The sequence below is a fragment of the Anomaloglossus baeobatrachus genome, unplaced genomic scaffold (genome assembly GCF_048569485.1).
Source record: "Anomaloglossus baeobatrachus isolate aAnoBae1 unplaced genomic scaffold, aAnoBae1.hap1 Scaffold_384, whole genome shotgun sequence".
NCBI classification, from domain to species: domain Eukaryota; kingdom Metazoa; phylum Chordata; class Amphibia; order Anura; family Aromobatidae; genus Anomaloglossus; species Anomaloglossus baeobatrachus.
The window spans coordinates 269,476-282,336 of record NW_027443182.1 but is presented as its reverse complement, the minus strand read 5'-3'; the positions used below and the strand labels follow the sequence as shown (position 1 = coordinate 282,336).

Here is a 12,861-nt window from a genome sequence, read left to right as displayed (position 1 = left end):
TCCATGTTGGTTTTCAGCTGAGCTGCTCTCCCAACAAGTAAATCTCTGTTGCTCTCTGCCTTTGTTTTGACCTCCTCGGGTACAACGGAGGAAACCTTTCTAAAAGACCTGTTGTAGATGGACAGAAGGAGCATACCTGGGCTGTGTTGACCAGGAGGATGAACCATCCGATAGAATTCACAAAAAATTCCTTCGAGCCGGAATTGAACCAGCGACCTAAGGATTGCTGATTTACTGCTACAGTCCTCCGCTCTACCAGCTGAGCTATCGAAGGCATGTTTTGCTCATGCTTGAAAGCCTCCTAGTTTTAGCTGTTGGAGCCTTGAGCATGAGGTAAAAAGAAACTCTCGACTACCATGTGAAAAAAACAAAATCAGCTTTGGAGAATGCGGGCATCGATCCCGCTACCTCTCGCATGCTAAGCGAGCGCTCTACCACTTGAGCTAATCCCCCTGGCATGGTAGACTTGCCTTTACTTTCTTCCCACACCCTGTGGTGGCTTTCACATAAAGTCAGGTGTGACGTTGCATTGTTACATGGCAACTGATTTCTAAAAGTAGATCGCTTTTTTTTTTTTTTTTTTTTTTTTTTAAGTGCGGATACCATTTTGCCATAGTAGAAGATCATCGGAGGAGTTTATAGGGTGACGGGGGGCTTATGAATACATGCACACCTCTTCCAAGCAAACCCTTTGCACATATGTGCAGAACTGAGTGGTAAGGCATGAAAAAAGCCTTAATAATTTGGAGAAGAAAGTTGCGACGCAGCAAATACGCATGCAGAGCCATTGGTCTTTTTGGCTGTGGGGCTGAAAAACACCCGGGCTATAGGAAATGCTGTGACGTGGGGAATTCTTCTTTTTCCATCAGCATGTGATGAGCAGGGATTTGGGCCTTTGGTTTATATTTTTGATCAGAAACGCGTTTGTGTTGACAGAAGAGACTTGGCGACTTCTATGAAAATGATCTCATAGCAGAGGATGGTTTCGATCCATCGACCTCTGGGTTATGGGCCCAGCACGCTTCCGCTGCGCCACTCTGCTGCTGGATGCTGCTACCTTGAGGAGAATTGTACTTATCGACTGACTTTTGAAAAGTGACTAGAAGGGAGGGTGTCTATGGGATGGAATCCGACAGCAGGATCTTATTGTCGGCAACTTGAGCTCTACTGAGCACCGGCAATTGTCTCTTTGTTTTTGCTGATTTCTTTTTGTCATATTATGTTCAAAGGTTCCCCTGAGGAACCTGCGCCTGGCCTGGCTGGGAGTTCCCGTGGAAAGGCCAGACATCTGCGTCTCTGTGGCGCAATCGGTTAGCGCGTTCGGCTGTTAACCGAAAGGTTGGTGGTTCAAGCCCACCCAGGGACGTGGGCCACTTTTGCTTGAGTAGCATGCTACGGGGGAAGAAGATTCCACGTTGGCTTTCATCTGCTCTTCCAATAAAAAGCCCTGTTGCTTGCTCGCTACCTCCCTTTTGAACTCCCTAGATACTACAGAAGAGACCTTTCTAAAAGAGCTCTTTGTCGATAGAGGGAAGGAGCTTAGCCGTGTTTTCCCAGGAACCATGGTCTCTTTTGCTGGCATCGCATGTTATGGGTGGAAAAGATTCCATGTTGGTTTTCAGCTGAGCTGCTCTCCCAACAAGTAAATCTCTGTTGCTCTCTGCCTTTGTTTTGACCTCCTCGGGTACAACGGAGGAAACCTTTCTAAAAGACCTGTTGTAGATGGACAGAAGGAGCATACCTGGGCTGTGTTGACCAGGAGGATGAACCATCCGATAGAATTCACAAAAAATTCCTTCGAGCCGGAATTGAACCAGCGACCTAAGGATTGCTGATTTACTGCTACAGTCCTCCGCTCTACCAGCTGAGCTATCGAAGGCATGTTTTGCTCATGCTTGAAAGCCTCCTAGTTTTAGCTGTTGGAGCCTTGAGCATGAGGTAAAAAGAAACTCTCGACTACCATGTGAAAAAAACAAAATCAGCTTTGGAGAATGCGGGCATCGATCCCGCTACCTCTCGCATGCTAAGCGAGCGCTCTACCACTTGAGCTAATCCCCCTGGCATGGTAGACTTGCCTTTACTTTCTTCCCACACCCTGTGGTGGCTTTCACATAAAGTCAGGTGTGACGTTGCATTGTTACATGGCAACTGATTTCTAAAAGTAGATCGCTTTTTTTTTTTTTTTTTTTTTTTTTTAAGTGCGGATACCATTTTGCCATAGTAGAAGATCATCGGAGGAGTTTATAGGGTGACGGGGGGCTTATGAATACATGCACACCTCTTCCAAGCAAACCCTTTGCACATATGTGCAGAACTGAGTGGTAAGGCATGAAAAAAGCCTTAATAATTTGGAGAAGAAAGTTGCGACGCAGCAAATACGCATGCAGAGCCATTGGTCTTTTTGGCTGTGGGGCTGAAAAACACCCGGGCTATAGGAAATGCTGTGACGTGGGGAATTCTTCTTTTTCCATCAGCATGTGATGAGCAGGGATTTGGGCCTTTGGTTTATATTTTTGATCAGAAACGCGTTTGTGTTGACAGAAGAGACTTGGCGACTTCTATGAAAATGATCTCATAGCAGAGGATGGTTTCGATCCATCGACCTCTGGGTTATGGGCCCAGCACGCTTCCGCTGCGCCACTCTGCTGCTGGATGCTGCTACCTTGAGGAGAATTGTACTTATCGACTGACTTTTGAAAAGTGACTAGAAGGGAGGGTGTCTATGGGATGGAATCCGACAGCAGGATCTTATTGTCGGCAACTTGAGCTCTACTGAGCACCGGCAATTGTCTCTTTGTTTTTGCTGATTTCTTTTTGTCATATTATGTTCAAAGGTTCCCCTGAGGAACCTGCGCCTGGCCTGGCTGGGAGTTCCCGTGGAAAGGCCAGACATCTGCGTCTCTGTGGCGCAATCGGTTAGCGCGTTCGGCTGTTAACCGAAAGGTTGGTGGTTCAAGCCCACCCAGGGACGTGGGCCACTTTTGCTTGAGTAGCATGCTACGGGGGAAGAAGATTCCACGTTGGCTTTCATCTGCTCTTCCAATAAAAAGCCCTGTTGCTTGCTCGCTACCTCCCTTTTGAACTCCCTAGATACTACAGAAGAGACCTTTCTAAAAGAGCTCTTTGTCGATAGAGGGAAGGAGCTTAGCCGTGTTTTCCCAGGAACCATGGTCTCTTTTGCTGGCATCGCATGTTATGGGTGGAAAAGATTCCATGTTGGTTTTCAGCTGAGCTGCTCTCCCAACAAGTAAATCTCTGTTGCTCTCTGCCTTTGTTTTGACCTCCTCGGGTACAACGGAGGAAACCTTTCTAAAAGACCTGTTGTAGATGGACAGAAGGAGCATACCTGGGCTGTGTTGACCAGGAGGATGAACCATCCGATAGAATTCACAAAAAATTCCTTCGAGCCGGAATTGAACCAGCGACCTAAGGATTGCTGATTTACTGCTACAGTCCTCCGCTCTACCAGCTGAGCTATCGAAGGCATGTTTTGCTCATGCTTGAAAGCCTCCTAGTTTTAGCTGTTGGAGCCTTGAGCATGAGGTAAAAAGAAACTCTCGACTACCATGTGAAAAAAACAAAATCAGCTTTGGAGAATGCGGGCATCGATCCCGCTACCTCTCGCATGCTAAGCGAGCGCTCTACCACTTGAGCTAATCCCCCTGGCATGGTAGACTTGCCTTTACTTTCTTCCCACACCCTGTGGTGGCTTTCACATAAAGTCAGGTGTGACGTTGCATTGTTACATGGCAACTGATTTCTAAAAGTAGATCGCTTTTTTTTTTTTTTTTTTTTTTTTTTAAGTGCGGATACCATTTTGCCATAGTAGAAGATCATCGGAGGAGTTTATAGGGTGACGGGGGGCTTATGAATACATGCACACCTCTTCCAAGCAAACCCTTTGCACATATGTGCAGAACTGAGTGGTAAGGCATGAAAAAAGCCTTAATAATTTGGAGAAGAAAGTTGCGACGCAGCAAATACGCATGCAGAGCCATTGGTCTTTTTGGCTGTGGGGCTGAAAAACACCCGGGCTATAGGAAATGCTGTGACGTGGGGAATTCTTCTTTTTCCATCAGCATGTGATGAGCAGGGATTTGGGCCTTTGGTTTATATTTTTGATCAGAAACGCGTTTGTGTTGACAGAAGAGATTTGGCGACTTCTATGAAAATGATCTCATAGCAGAGGATGGTTTCGATCCATCGACCTCTGGGTTATGGGCCCAGCACGCTTCCGCTGCGCCACTCTGCTGCTGGATGCTGCTACCTTGAGGAGAATTGTACTTATCGACTGACTTTTGAAAAGTGACTAGAAGGGAGGGTGTCTATGGGATGGAATCCGACAGCAGGATCTTATTGTCGGCAACTTGAGCTCTACTGAGCACCGGCAATTGTCTCTTTGTTTTTGCTGATTTCTTTTTGTCATATTATGTTCAAAGGTTCCCCTGAGGAACCTGCGCCTGGCCTGGCTGGGAGTTCCCGTGGAAAGGCCAGACATCTGCGTCTCTGTGGCGCAATCGGTTAGCGCGTTCGGCTGTTAACCGAAAGGTTGGTGGTTCAAGCCCACCCAGGGACGTGGGCCACTTTTGCTTGAGTAGCATGCTACGGGGGAAGAAGATTCCACGTTGGCTTTCATCTGCTCTTCCAATAAAAAGCCCTGTTGCTTGCTCGCTACCTCCCTTTTGAACTCCCTAGATACTACAGAAGAGACCTTTCTAAAAGAGCTCTTTGTCGATAGAGGGAAGGAGCTTAGCCGTGTTTTCCCAGGAACCATGGTCTCTTTTGCTGGCATCGCATGTTATGGGTGGAAAAGATTCCATGTTGGTTTTCAGCTGAGCTGCTCTCCCAACAAGTAAATCTCTGTTGCTCTCTGCCTTTGTTTTGACCTCCTCGGGTACAACGGAGGAAACCTTTCTAAAAGACCTGTTGTAGATGGACAGAAGGAGCATACCTGGGCTGTGTTGACCAGGAGGATGAACCATCCGATAGAATTCACAAAAAATTCCTTCGAGCCGGAATTGAACCAGCGACCTAAGGATTGCTGATTTACTGCTACAGTCCTCCGCTCTACCAGCTGAGCTATCGAAGGCATGTTTTGCTCATGCTTGAAAGCCTCCTAGTTTTAGCTGTTGGAGCCTTGAGCATGAGGTAAAAAGAAACTCTCGACTACCATGTGAAAAAAACAAAATCAGCTTTGGAGAATGCGGGCATCGATCCCGCTACCTCTCGCATGCTAAGCGAGCGCTCTACCACTTGAGCTAATCCCCCTGGCATGGTAGACTTGCCTTTACTTTCTTCCCACACCCTGTGGTGGCTTTCACATAAAGTCAGGTGTGACGTTGCATTGTTACATGGCAACTGATTTCTAAAAGTAGATCGCTTTTTTTTTTTTTTTTTTTTTTTTTTAAGTGCGGATACCATTTTGCCATAGTAGAAGATCATCGGAGGAGTTTATAGGGTGACGGGGGGCTTATGAATACATGCACACCTCTTCCAAGCAAACCCTTTGCACATATGTGCAGAACTGAGTGGTAAGGCATGAAAAAAGCCTTAATAATTTGGAGAAGAAAGTTGCGACGCAGCAAATACGCATGCAGAGCCATTGGTCTTTTTGGCTGTGGGGCTGAAAAACACCCGGGCTATAGGAAATGCTGTGACGTGGGGAATTCTTCTTTTTCCATCAGCATGTGATGAGCAGGGATTTGGGCCTTTGGTTTATATTTTTGATCAGAAACGCGTTTGTGTTGACAGAAGAGACTTGGCGACTTCTATGAAAATGATCTCATAGCAGAGGATGGTTTCGATCCATCGACCTCTGGGTTATGGGCCCAGCACGCTTCCGCTGCGCCACTCTGCTGCTGGATGCTGCTACCTTGAGGAGAATTGTACTTATCGACTGACTTTTGAAAAGTGACTAGAAGGGAGGGTGTCTATGGGATGGAATCCGACAGGCAGGATCTTATTGTCGGCAACTTGAGCTCTACTGAGCACCGGCAATTGTCTCTTTGTTTTTGCTGATTTCTTTTTGTCATATTATGTTCAAAGGTTCCCCTGAGGAACCTGCGCCTGGCCTGGCTGGGAGTTCCCGTGGAAAGGCCAGACATCTGCGTCTCTGTGGCGCAATCGGTTAGCGCGTTCGGCTGTTAACCGAAAGGTTGGTGGTTCAAGCCCACCCAGGGACGTGGGCCACTTTTGCTTGAGTAGCATGCTACGGGGGAAGAAGATTCCACGTTGGCTTTCATCTGCTCTTCCAATAAAAAGCCCTGTTGCTTGCTCGCTACCTCCCTTTTGAACTCCCTAGATACTACAGAAGAGACCTTTCTAAAAGAGCTCTTTGTCGATAGAGGGAAGGAGCTTAGCCGTGTTTTCCCAGGAACCATGGTCTCTTTTGCTGGCATCGCATGTTATGGGTGGAAAAGATTCCATGTTGGTTTTCAGCTGAGCTGCTCTCCCAACAAGTAAATCTCTGTTGCTCTCTGCCTTTGTTTTGACCTCCTCGGGTACAACGGAGGAAACCTTTCTAAAAGACCTGTTGTAGATGGACAGAAGGAGCATACCTGGGCTGTGTTGACCAGGAGGATGAACCATCCGATAGAATTCACAAAAAATTCCTTCGAGCCGGAATTGAACCAGCGACCTAAGGATTGCTGATTTACTGCTACAGTCCTCCGCTCTACCAGCTGAGCTATCGAAGGCATGTTTTGCTCATGCTTGAAAGCCTCCTAGTTTTAGCTGTTGGAGCCTTGAGCATGAGGTAAAAAGAAACTCTCGACTACCATGTGAAAAAAACAAAATCAGCTTTGGAGAATGCGGGCATCGATCCCGCTACCTCTCGCATGCTAAGCGAGCGCTCTACCACTTGAGCTAATCCCCCTGGCATGGTAGACTTGCCTTTACTTTCTTCCCACACCCTGTGGTGGCTTTCACATAAAGTCAGGTGTGACGTTGCATTGTTACATGGCAACTGATTTCTAAAAGTAGATCGCTTTTTTTTTTTTTTTTTTTTTTTTTAAGTGCGGATACCATTTTGCCATAGTAGAAGATCATCGGAGGAGTTTATAGGGTGACGGGGGGCTTATGAATACATGCACACCTCTTCCAAGCAAACCCTTTGCACATATGTGCAGAACTGAGTGGTAAGGCATGAAAAAAGCCTTAATAATTTGGAGAAGAAAGTTGCGACGCAGCAAATACGCATGCAGAGCCATTGGTCTTTTTGGCTGTGGGGCTGAAAAACACCCGGGCTATAGGAAATGCTGTGACGTGGGGAATTCTTCTTTTTCCATCAGCATGTGATGAGCAGGGATTTGGGCCTTTGGTTTATATTTTTGATCAGAAACGCGTTTGTGTTGACAGAAGAGACTTGGCGACTTCTATGAAAATGATCTCATAGCAGAGGATGGTTTCGATCCATCGACCTCTGGGTTATGGGCCCAGCACGCTTCCGCTGCGCCACTCTGCTGCTGGATGCTGCTACCTTGAGGAGAATTGTACTTATCGACTGACTTTTGAAAAGTGACTAGAAGGGAGGGTGTCTATGGGATGGAATCCGACAGCAGGATCTTATTGTCGGCAACTTGAGCTCTACTGAGCACCGGCAATTGTCTCTTTGTTTTTGCTGATTTCTTTTTGTCATATTATGTTCAAAGGTTCCCCTGAGGAACCTGCGCCTGGCCTGGCTGGGAGTTCCCGTGGAAAGGCCAGACATCTGCGTCTCTGTGGCGCAATCGGTTAGCGCGTTCGGCTGTTAACCGAAAGGTTGGTGGTTCAAGCCCACCCAGGGACGTGGGCCACTTTTGCTTGAGTAGCATGCTACGGGGGAAGAAGATTCCACGTTGGCTTTCATCTGCTCTTCCAATAAAAAGCCCTGTTGCTTGCTCGCTACCTCCCTTTTGAACTCCCTAGATACTACAGAAGAGACCTTTCTAAAAGAGCTCTTTGTCGATAGAGGGAAGGAGCTTAGCCGTGTTTTCCCAGGAACCATGGTCTCTTTTGCTGGCATCGCATGTTATGGGTGGAAAAGATTCCATGTTGGTTTTCAGCTGAGCTGCTCTCCCAACAAGTAAATCTCTGTTGCTCTCTGCCTTTGTTTTGACCTCCTCGGGTACAACGGAGGAAACCTTTCTAAAAGACCTGTTGTAGATGGACAGAAGGAGCATACCTGGGCTGTGTTGACCAGGAGGATGAACCATCCGATAGAATTCACAAAAAATTCCTTCGAGCCGGAATTGAACCAGCGACCTAAGGATTGCTGATTTACTGCTACAGTCCTCCGCTCTACCAGCTGAGCTATCGAAGGCATGTTTTGCTCATGCTTGAAAGCCTCCTAGTTTTAGCTGTTGGAGCCTTGAGCATGAGGTAAAAAGAAACTCTCGACTACCATGTGAAAAAAACAAAATCAGCTTTGGAGAATGCGGGCATCGATCCCGCTACCTCTCGCATGCTAAGCGAGCGCTCTACCACTTGAGCTAATCCCCCTGGCATGGTAGACTTGCCTTTACTTTCTTCCCACACCCTGTGGTGGCTTTCACATAAAGTCAGGTGTGACGTTGCATTGTTACATGGCAACTGATTTCTAAAAGTAGATCGCTTTTTTTTTTTTTTTTTTTTAAGTGCGGATACCATTTTGCCATAGTAGAAGATCATCGGAGGAGTTTATAGGGTGACGGGGGGCTTATGAATACATGCACACCTCTTCCAAGCAAACCCTTTGCACATATGTGCAGAACTGAGTGGTAAGGCATGAAAAAAGCCTTAATAATTTGGAGAAGAAAGTTGCGACGCAGCAAATACGCATGCAGAGCCATTGGTCTTTTTGGCTGTGGGGCTGAAAAACACCCGGGCTATAGGAAATGCTGTGACGTGGGGAATTCTTCTTTTTCCATCAGCATGTGATGAGCAGGGATTTGGGCCTTTGGTTTATATTTTTGATCAGAAACGCGTTTGTGTTGACAGAAGAGACTTGGCGACTTCTATGAAAATGATCTCATAGCAGAGGATGGTTTCGATCCATCGACCTCTGGGTTATGGGCCCAGCACGCTTCCGCTGCGCCACTCTGCTGCTGGATGCTGCTACCTTGAGGAGAATTGTACTTATCGACTGACTTTTGAAAAGTGACTAGAAGGGAGGGTGTCTATGGGATGGAATCCGACAGCAGGATCTTATTGTCGGCAACTTGAGCTCTACTGAGCACCGGCAATTGTCTCTTTGTTTTTGCTGATTTCTTTTTGTCATATTATGTTCAAAGGTTCCCCTGAGGAACCTGCGCCTGGCCTGGCTGGGAGTTCCCGTGGAAAGGCCAGACATCTGCGTCTCTGTGGCGCAATCGGTTAGCGCGTTCGGCTGTTAACCGAAAGGTTGGTGGTTCAAGCCCACCCAGGGACGTGGGCCACTTTTGCTTGAGTAGCATGCTACGGGGGAAGAAGATTCCACGTTGGCTTTCATCTGCTCTTCCAATAAAAAGCCCTGTTGCTTGCTCGCTACCTCCCTTTTGAACTCCCTAGATACTACAGAAGAGACCTTTCTAAAAGAGCTCTTTGTCGATAGAGGGAAGGAGCTTAGCCGTGTTTTCCCAGGAACCATGGTCTCTTTTGCTGGCATCGCATGTTATGGGTGGAAAAGATTCCATGTTGGTTTTCAGCTGAGCTGCTCTCCCAACAAGTAAATCTCTGTTGCTCTCTGCCTTTGTTTTGACCTCCTCGGGTACAACGGAGGAAACCTTTCTAAAAGACCTGTTGTAGATGGACAGAAGGAGCATACCTGGGCTGTGTTGACCAGGAGGATGAACCATCCGATAGAATTCACAAAAAATTCCTTCGAGCCGGAATTGAACCAGCGACCTAAGGATTGCTGATTTACTGCTACAGTCCTCCGCTCTACCAGCTGAGCTATCGAAGGCATGTTTTGCTCATGCTTGAAAGCCTCCTAGTTTTAGCTGTTGGAGCCTTGAGCATGAGGTAAAAAGAAACTCTCGACTACCATGTGAAAAAAACAAAATCAGCTTTGGAGAATGCGGGCATCGATCCCGCTACCTCTCGCATGCTAAGCGAGCGCTCTACCACTTGAGCTAATCCCCCTGGCATGGTAGACTTGCCTTTACTTTCTTCCCACACCCTGTGGTGGCTTTCACATAAAGTCAGGTGTGACGTTGCATTGTTACATGGCAACTGATTTCTAAAAGTAGATCGCTTTTTTTTTTTTTTTTTTTTTTTTAAGTGCGGATACCATTTTGCCATAGTAGAAGATCATCGGAGGAGTTTATAGGGTGACGGGGGGCTTATGAATACATGCACACCTCTTCCAAGCAAACCCTTTGCACATATGTGCAGAACTGAGTGGTAAGGCATGAAAAAAGCCTTAATAATTTGGAGAAGAAAGTTGCGACGCAGCAAATACGCATGCAGAGCCATTGGTCTTTTTGGCTGTGGGGCTGAAAAACACCCGGGCTATAGGAAATGCTGTGACGTGGGGAATTCTTCTTTTTCCATCAGCATGTGATGAGCAGGGATTTGGGCCTTTGGTTTATATTTTTGATCAGAAACGCGTTTGTGTTGACAGAAGAGACTTGGCGACTTCTATGAAAATGATCTCATAGCAGAGGATGGTTTCGATCCATCGACCTCTGGGTTATGGGCCCAGCACGCTTCCGCTGCGCCACTCTGCTGCTGGATGCTGCTACCTTGAGGAGAATTGTACTTATCGACTGACTTTTGAAAAGTGACTAGAAGGGAGGGTGTCTATGGGATGGAATCCGACAGCAGGATCTTATTGTCGGCAACTTGAGCTCTACTGAGCACCGGCAATTGTCTCTTTGTTTTTGCTGATTTCTTTTTGTCATATTATGTTCAAAGGTTCCTTCCCCTGAGGAACCTGCGCCTGGCCTGGCTGGGAGTTCCCGTGGAAAGGCCAGACATCTGCGTCTCTGTGGCGCAATCGGTTAGCGCGTTCGGCTGTTAACCGAAAGGTTGGTGGTTCAAGCCCACCCAGGGACGTGGGCCACTTTTGCTTGAGTAGCATGCTACGGGGGAAGAAGATTCCACGTTGGCTTTCATCTGCTCTTCCAATAAAAAGCCCTGTTGCTTGCTCGCTACCTCCCTTTTGAACTCCCTAGATACTACAGAAGAGACCTTTCTAAAAGAGCTCTTTGTCGATAGAGGGAAGGAGCTTAGCCGTGTTTTCCCAGGAACCATGGTCTCTTTTGCTGGCATCGCATGTTATGGGTGGAAAAGATTCCATGTTGGTTTTCAGCTGAGCTGCTCTCCCAACAAGTAAATCTCTGTTGCTCTCTGCCTTTGTTTTGACCTCCTCGGGTACAACGGAGGAAACCTTTCTAAAAGACCTGTTGTAGATGGACAGAAGGAGCATACCTGGGCTGTGTTGACCAGGAGGATGAACCATCCGATAGAATTCACAAAAAATTCCTTCGAGCCGGAATTGAACCAGCGACCTAAGGATTGCTGATTTACTGCTACAGTCCTCCGCTCTACCAGCTGAGCTATCGAAGGCATGTTTTGCTCATGCTTGAAAGCCTCCTAGTTTTAGCTGTTGGAGCCTTGAGCATGAGGTAAAAAGAAACTCTCGACTACCATGTGAAAAAAACAAAATCAGCTTTGGAGAATGCGGGCATCGATCCCGCTACCTCTCGCATGCTAAGCGAGCGCTCTACCACTTGAGCTAATCCCCCTGGCATGGTAGACTTGCCTTTACTTTCTTCCCACACCCTGTGGTGGCTTTCACATAAAGTCAGGTGTGACGTTGCATTGTTACATGGCAACTGATTTCTAAAAGTAGATCGCTTTTTTTTTTTTTTTTTTTTAAGTGCGGATACCATTTTGCCATAGTAGAAGATCATCGGAGGAGTTTATAGGGTGACGGGGGGCTTATGAATACATGCACACCTCTTCCAAGCAAACCCTTTGCACATATGTGCAGAACTGAGTGGTAAGGCATGAAAAAAGCCTTAATAATTTGGAGAAGAAAGTTGCGACGCAGCAAATACGCATGCAGAGCCATTGGTCTTTTTGGCTGTGGGGCTGAAAAACACCCGGGCTATAGGAAATGCTGTGACGTGGGGAATTCTTCTTTTTCCATCAGCATGTGATGAGCAGGGATTTGGGCCTTTGGTTTATATTTTTGATCAGAAACGCGTTTGTGTTGACAGAAGAGACTTGGCGACTTCTATGAAAATGATCTCATAGCAGAGGATGGTTTCGATCCATCGACCTCTGGGTTATGGGCCCAGCACGCTTCCGCTGCGCCACTCTGCTGCTGGATGCTGCTACCTTGAGGAGAATTGTACTTATCGACTGACTTTTGAAAAGTGACTAGAAGGGAGGGTGTCTATGGGATGGAATCCGACAGCAGGATCTTATTGTCGGCAACTTGAGCTCTACTGAGCACCGGCAATTGTCTCTTTGTTTTTGCTGATTTCTTTTTGTCATATTATGTTCAAAGGTTCCCCTGAGGAACCTGCGCCTGGCCTGGCTGGGAGTTCCCGTGGAAAGGCCAGACATCTGCGTCTCTGTGGCGCAATCGGTTAGCGCGTTCGGCTGTTAACCGAAAGGTTGGTGGTTCAAGCCCACCCAGGGACGTGGGCCACTTTTGCTTGAGTAGCATGCTACGGGGGAAGAAGATTCCACGTTGGCTTTCATCTGCTCTTCCAATAAAAAGCCCTGTTGCTTGCTCGCTACCTCCCTTTTGAACTCCCTAGATACTACAGAAGAGACCTTTCTAAAAGAGCTCTTTGTCGATAGAGGGAAGGAGCTTAGCCGTGTTTTCCCAGGAACCATGGTCTCTTTTGCTGGCATCGCATGTTATGGGTGGAAAAGATTCCATGTTGGTTTTCAGCTGAGCTGCTCTCC

The 12,861-nt window shown here is 47.1% G+C and overlaps 24 non-coding genes across 24 annotated transcripts; 8 read left to right on the top strand and 16 right to left on the bottom strand.

Moving 5' to 3' along the window:
• Nucleotides 1-188: 188 nt before the first annotated feature.
• Nucleotides 189-274, bottom strand: TRNAY-GUA (transfer RNA tyrosine (anticodon GUA)). Its single transcript is given in 2 exon segments — nt 189-224; nt 238-274. It is a non-coding gene; the product is annotated as a tRNA-Tyr (tRNA).
• A 106-nt stretch (nt 275-380) lies between these two features.
• TRNAA-AGC (transfer RNA alanine (anticodon AGC)) lies at nt 381-453 on the bottom strand. The gene has a single exon. It is a non-coding gene; the product is annotated as a tRNA-Ala (tRNA).
• Nucleotides 454-1,292: 839 nt separating this feature from the next.
• On the top strand, nt 1,293-1,366 carry TRNAN-GUU (transfer RNA asparagine (anticodon GUU)). The gene has a single exon. It is a non-coding gene; the product is annotated as a tRNA-Asn (tRNA).
• A 427-nt stretch (nt 1,367-1,793) lies between these two features.
• TRNAY-GUA (transfer RNA tyrosine (anticodon GUA)) lies at nt 1,794-1,879 on the bottom strand. The gene is given in 2 exon segments: nt 1,794-1,829; nt 1,843-1,879. It is a non-coding gene; the product is annotated as a tRNA-Tyr (tRNA).
• Nucleotides 1,880-1,985: 106 nt separating this feature from the next.
• Nucleotides 1,986-2,058, bottom strand: TRNAA-AGC (transfer RNA alanine (anticodon AGC)). Its single transcript has one exon. It is a non-coding gene; the product is annotated as a tRNA-Ala (tRNA).
• Nucleotides 2,059-2,897: 839 nt separating this feature from the next.
• TRNAN-GUU (transfer RNA asparagine (anticodon GUU)) lies at nt 2,898-2,971 on the top strand. Its single transcript has one exon. It is a non-coding gene; the product is annotated as a tRNA-Asn (tRNA).
• Nucleotides 2,972-3,398: 427 nt separating this feature from the next.
• TRNAY-GUA (transfer RNA tyrosine (anticodon GUA)) lies at nt 3,399-3,484 on the bottom strand. The gene is given in 2 exon segments: nt 3,399-3,434; nt 3,448-3,484. It is a non-coding gene; the product is annotated as a tRNA-Tyr (tRNA).
• A 106-nt stretch (nt 3,485-3,590) lies between these two features.
• On the bottom strand, nt 3,591-3,663 carry TRNAA-AGC (transfer RNA alanine (anticodon AGC)). Its single transcript has one exon. It is a non-coding gene; the product is annotated as a tRNA-Ala (tRNA).
• Nucleotides 3,664-4,502: 839 nt separating this feature from the next.
• Nucleotides 4,503-4,576, top strand: TRNAN-GUU (transfer RNA asparagine (anticodon GUU)). Its single transcript has one exon. It is a non-coding gene; the product is annotated as a tRNA-Asn (tRNA).
• A 427-nt stretch (nt 4,577-5,003) lies between these two features.
• Nucleotides 5,004-5,089, bottom strand: TRNAY-GUA (transfer RNA tyrosine (anticodon GUA)). The gene is given in 2 exon segments: nt 5,004-5,039; nt 5,053-5,089. It is a non-coding gene; the product is annotated as a tRNA-Tyr (tRNA).
• A 106-nt stretch (nt 5,090-5,195) lies between these two features.
• Nucleotides 5,196-5,268, bottom strand: TRNAA-AGC (transfer RNA alanine (anticodon AGC)). Its single transcript has one exon. It is a non-coding gene; the product is annotated as a tRNA-Ala (tRNA).
• Nucleotides 5,269-6,108: 840 nt separating this feature from the next.
• Nucleotides 6,109-6,182, top strand: TRNAN-GUU (transfer RNA asparagine (anticodon GUU)). Its single transcript has one exon. It is a non-coding gene; the product is annotated as a tRNA-Asn (tRNA).
• A 427-nt stretch (nt 6,183-6,609) lies between these two features.
• TRNAY-GUA (transfer RNA tyrosine (anticodon GUA)) lies at nt 6,610-6,695 on the bottom strand. The gene is given in 2 exon segments: nt 6,610-6,645; nt 6,659-6,695. It is a non-coding gene; the product is annotated as a tRNA-Tyr (tRNA).
• Nucleotides 6,696-6,801: 106 nt separating this feature from the next.
• TRNAA-AGC (transfer RNA alanine (anticodon AGC)) lies at nt 6,802-6,874 on the bottom strand. The gene has a single exon. It is a non-coding gene; the product is annotated as a tRNA-Ala (tRNA).
• An 838-nt stretch (nt 6,875-7,712) lies between these two features.
• TRNAN-GUU (transfer RNA asparagine (anticodon GUU)) lies at nt 7,713-7,786 on the top strand. The gene has a single exon. It is a non-coding gene; the product is annotated as a tRNA-Asn (tRNA).
• Nucleotides 7,787-8,213: 427 nt separating this feature from the next.
• TRNAY-GUA (transfer RNA tyrosine (anticodon GUA)) lies at nt 8,214-8,299 on the bottom strand. Its single transcript is given in 2 exon segments — nt 8,214-8,249; nt 8,263-8,299. It is a non-coding gene; the product is annotated as a tRNA-Tyr (tRNA).
• Nucleotides 8,300-8,405: 106 nt separating this feature from the next.
• TRNAA-AGC (transfer RNA alanine (anticodon AGC)) lies at nt 8,406-8,478 on the bottom strand. Its single transcript has one exon. It is a non-coding gene; the product is annotated as a tRNA-Ala (tRNA).
• Nucleotides 8,479-9,311: 833 nt separating this feature from the next.
• Nucleotides 9,312-9,385, top strand: TRNAN-GUU (transfer RNA asparagine (anticodon GUU)). Its single transcript has one exon. It is a non-coding gene; the product is annotated as a tRNA-Asn (tRNA).
• A 427-nt stretch (nt 9,386-9,812) lies between these two features.
• TRNAY-GUA (transfer RNA tyrosine (anticodon GUA)) lies at nt 9,813-9,898 on the bottom strand. The gene is given in 2 exon segments: nt 9,813-9,848; nt 9,862-9,898. It is a non-coding gene; the product is annotated as a tRNA-Tyr (tRNA).
• Nucleotides 9,899-10,004: 106 nt separating this feature from the next.
• On the bottom strand, nt 10,005-10,077 carry TRNAA-AGC (transfer RNA alanine (anticodon AGC)). Its single transcript has one exon. It is a non-coding gene; the product is annotated as a tRNA-Ala (tRNA).
• Nucleotides 10,078-10,918: 841 nt separating this feature from the next.
• TRNAN-GUU (transfer RNA asparagine (anticodon GUU)) lies at nt 10,919-10,992 on the top strand. Its single transcript has one exon. It is a non-coding gene; the product is annotated as a tRNA-Asn (tRNA).
• A 427-nt stretch (nt 10,993-11,419) lies between these two features.
• Nucleotides 11,420-11,505, bottom strand: TRNAY-GUA (transfer RNA tyrosine (anticodon GUA)). Its single transcript is given in 2 exon segments — nt 11,420-11,455; nt 11,469-11,505. It is a non-coding gene; the product is annotated as a tRNA-Tyr (tRNA).
• Nucleotides 11,506-11,611: 106 nt separating this feature from the next.
• On the bottom strand, nt 11,612-11,684 carry TRNAA-AGC (transfer RNA alanine (anticodon AGC)). The gene has a single exon. It is a non-coding gene; the product is annotated as a tRNA-Ala (tRNA).
• An 833-nt stretch (nt 11,685-12,517) lies between these two features.
• On the top strand, nt 12,518-12,591 carry TRNAN-GUU (transfer RNA asparagine (anticodon GUU)). The gene has a single exon. It is a non-coding gene; the product is annotated as a tRNA-Asn (tRNA).
• The last annotated feature ends 270 nt before the right edge of the window (nt 12,592-12,861 follow it).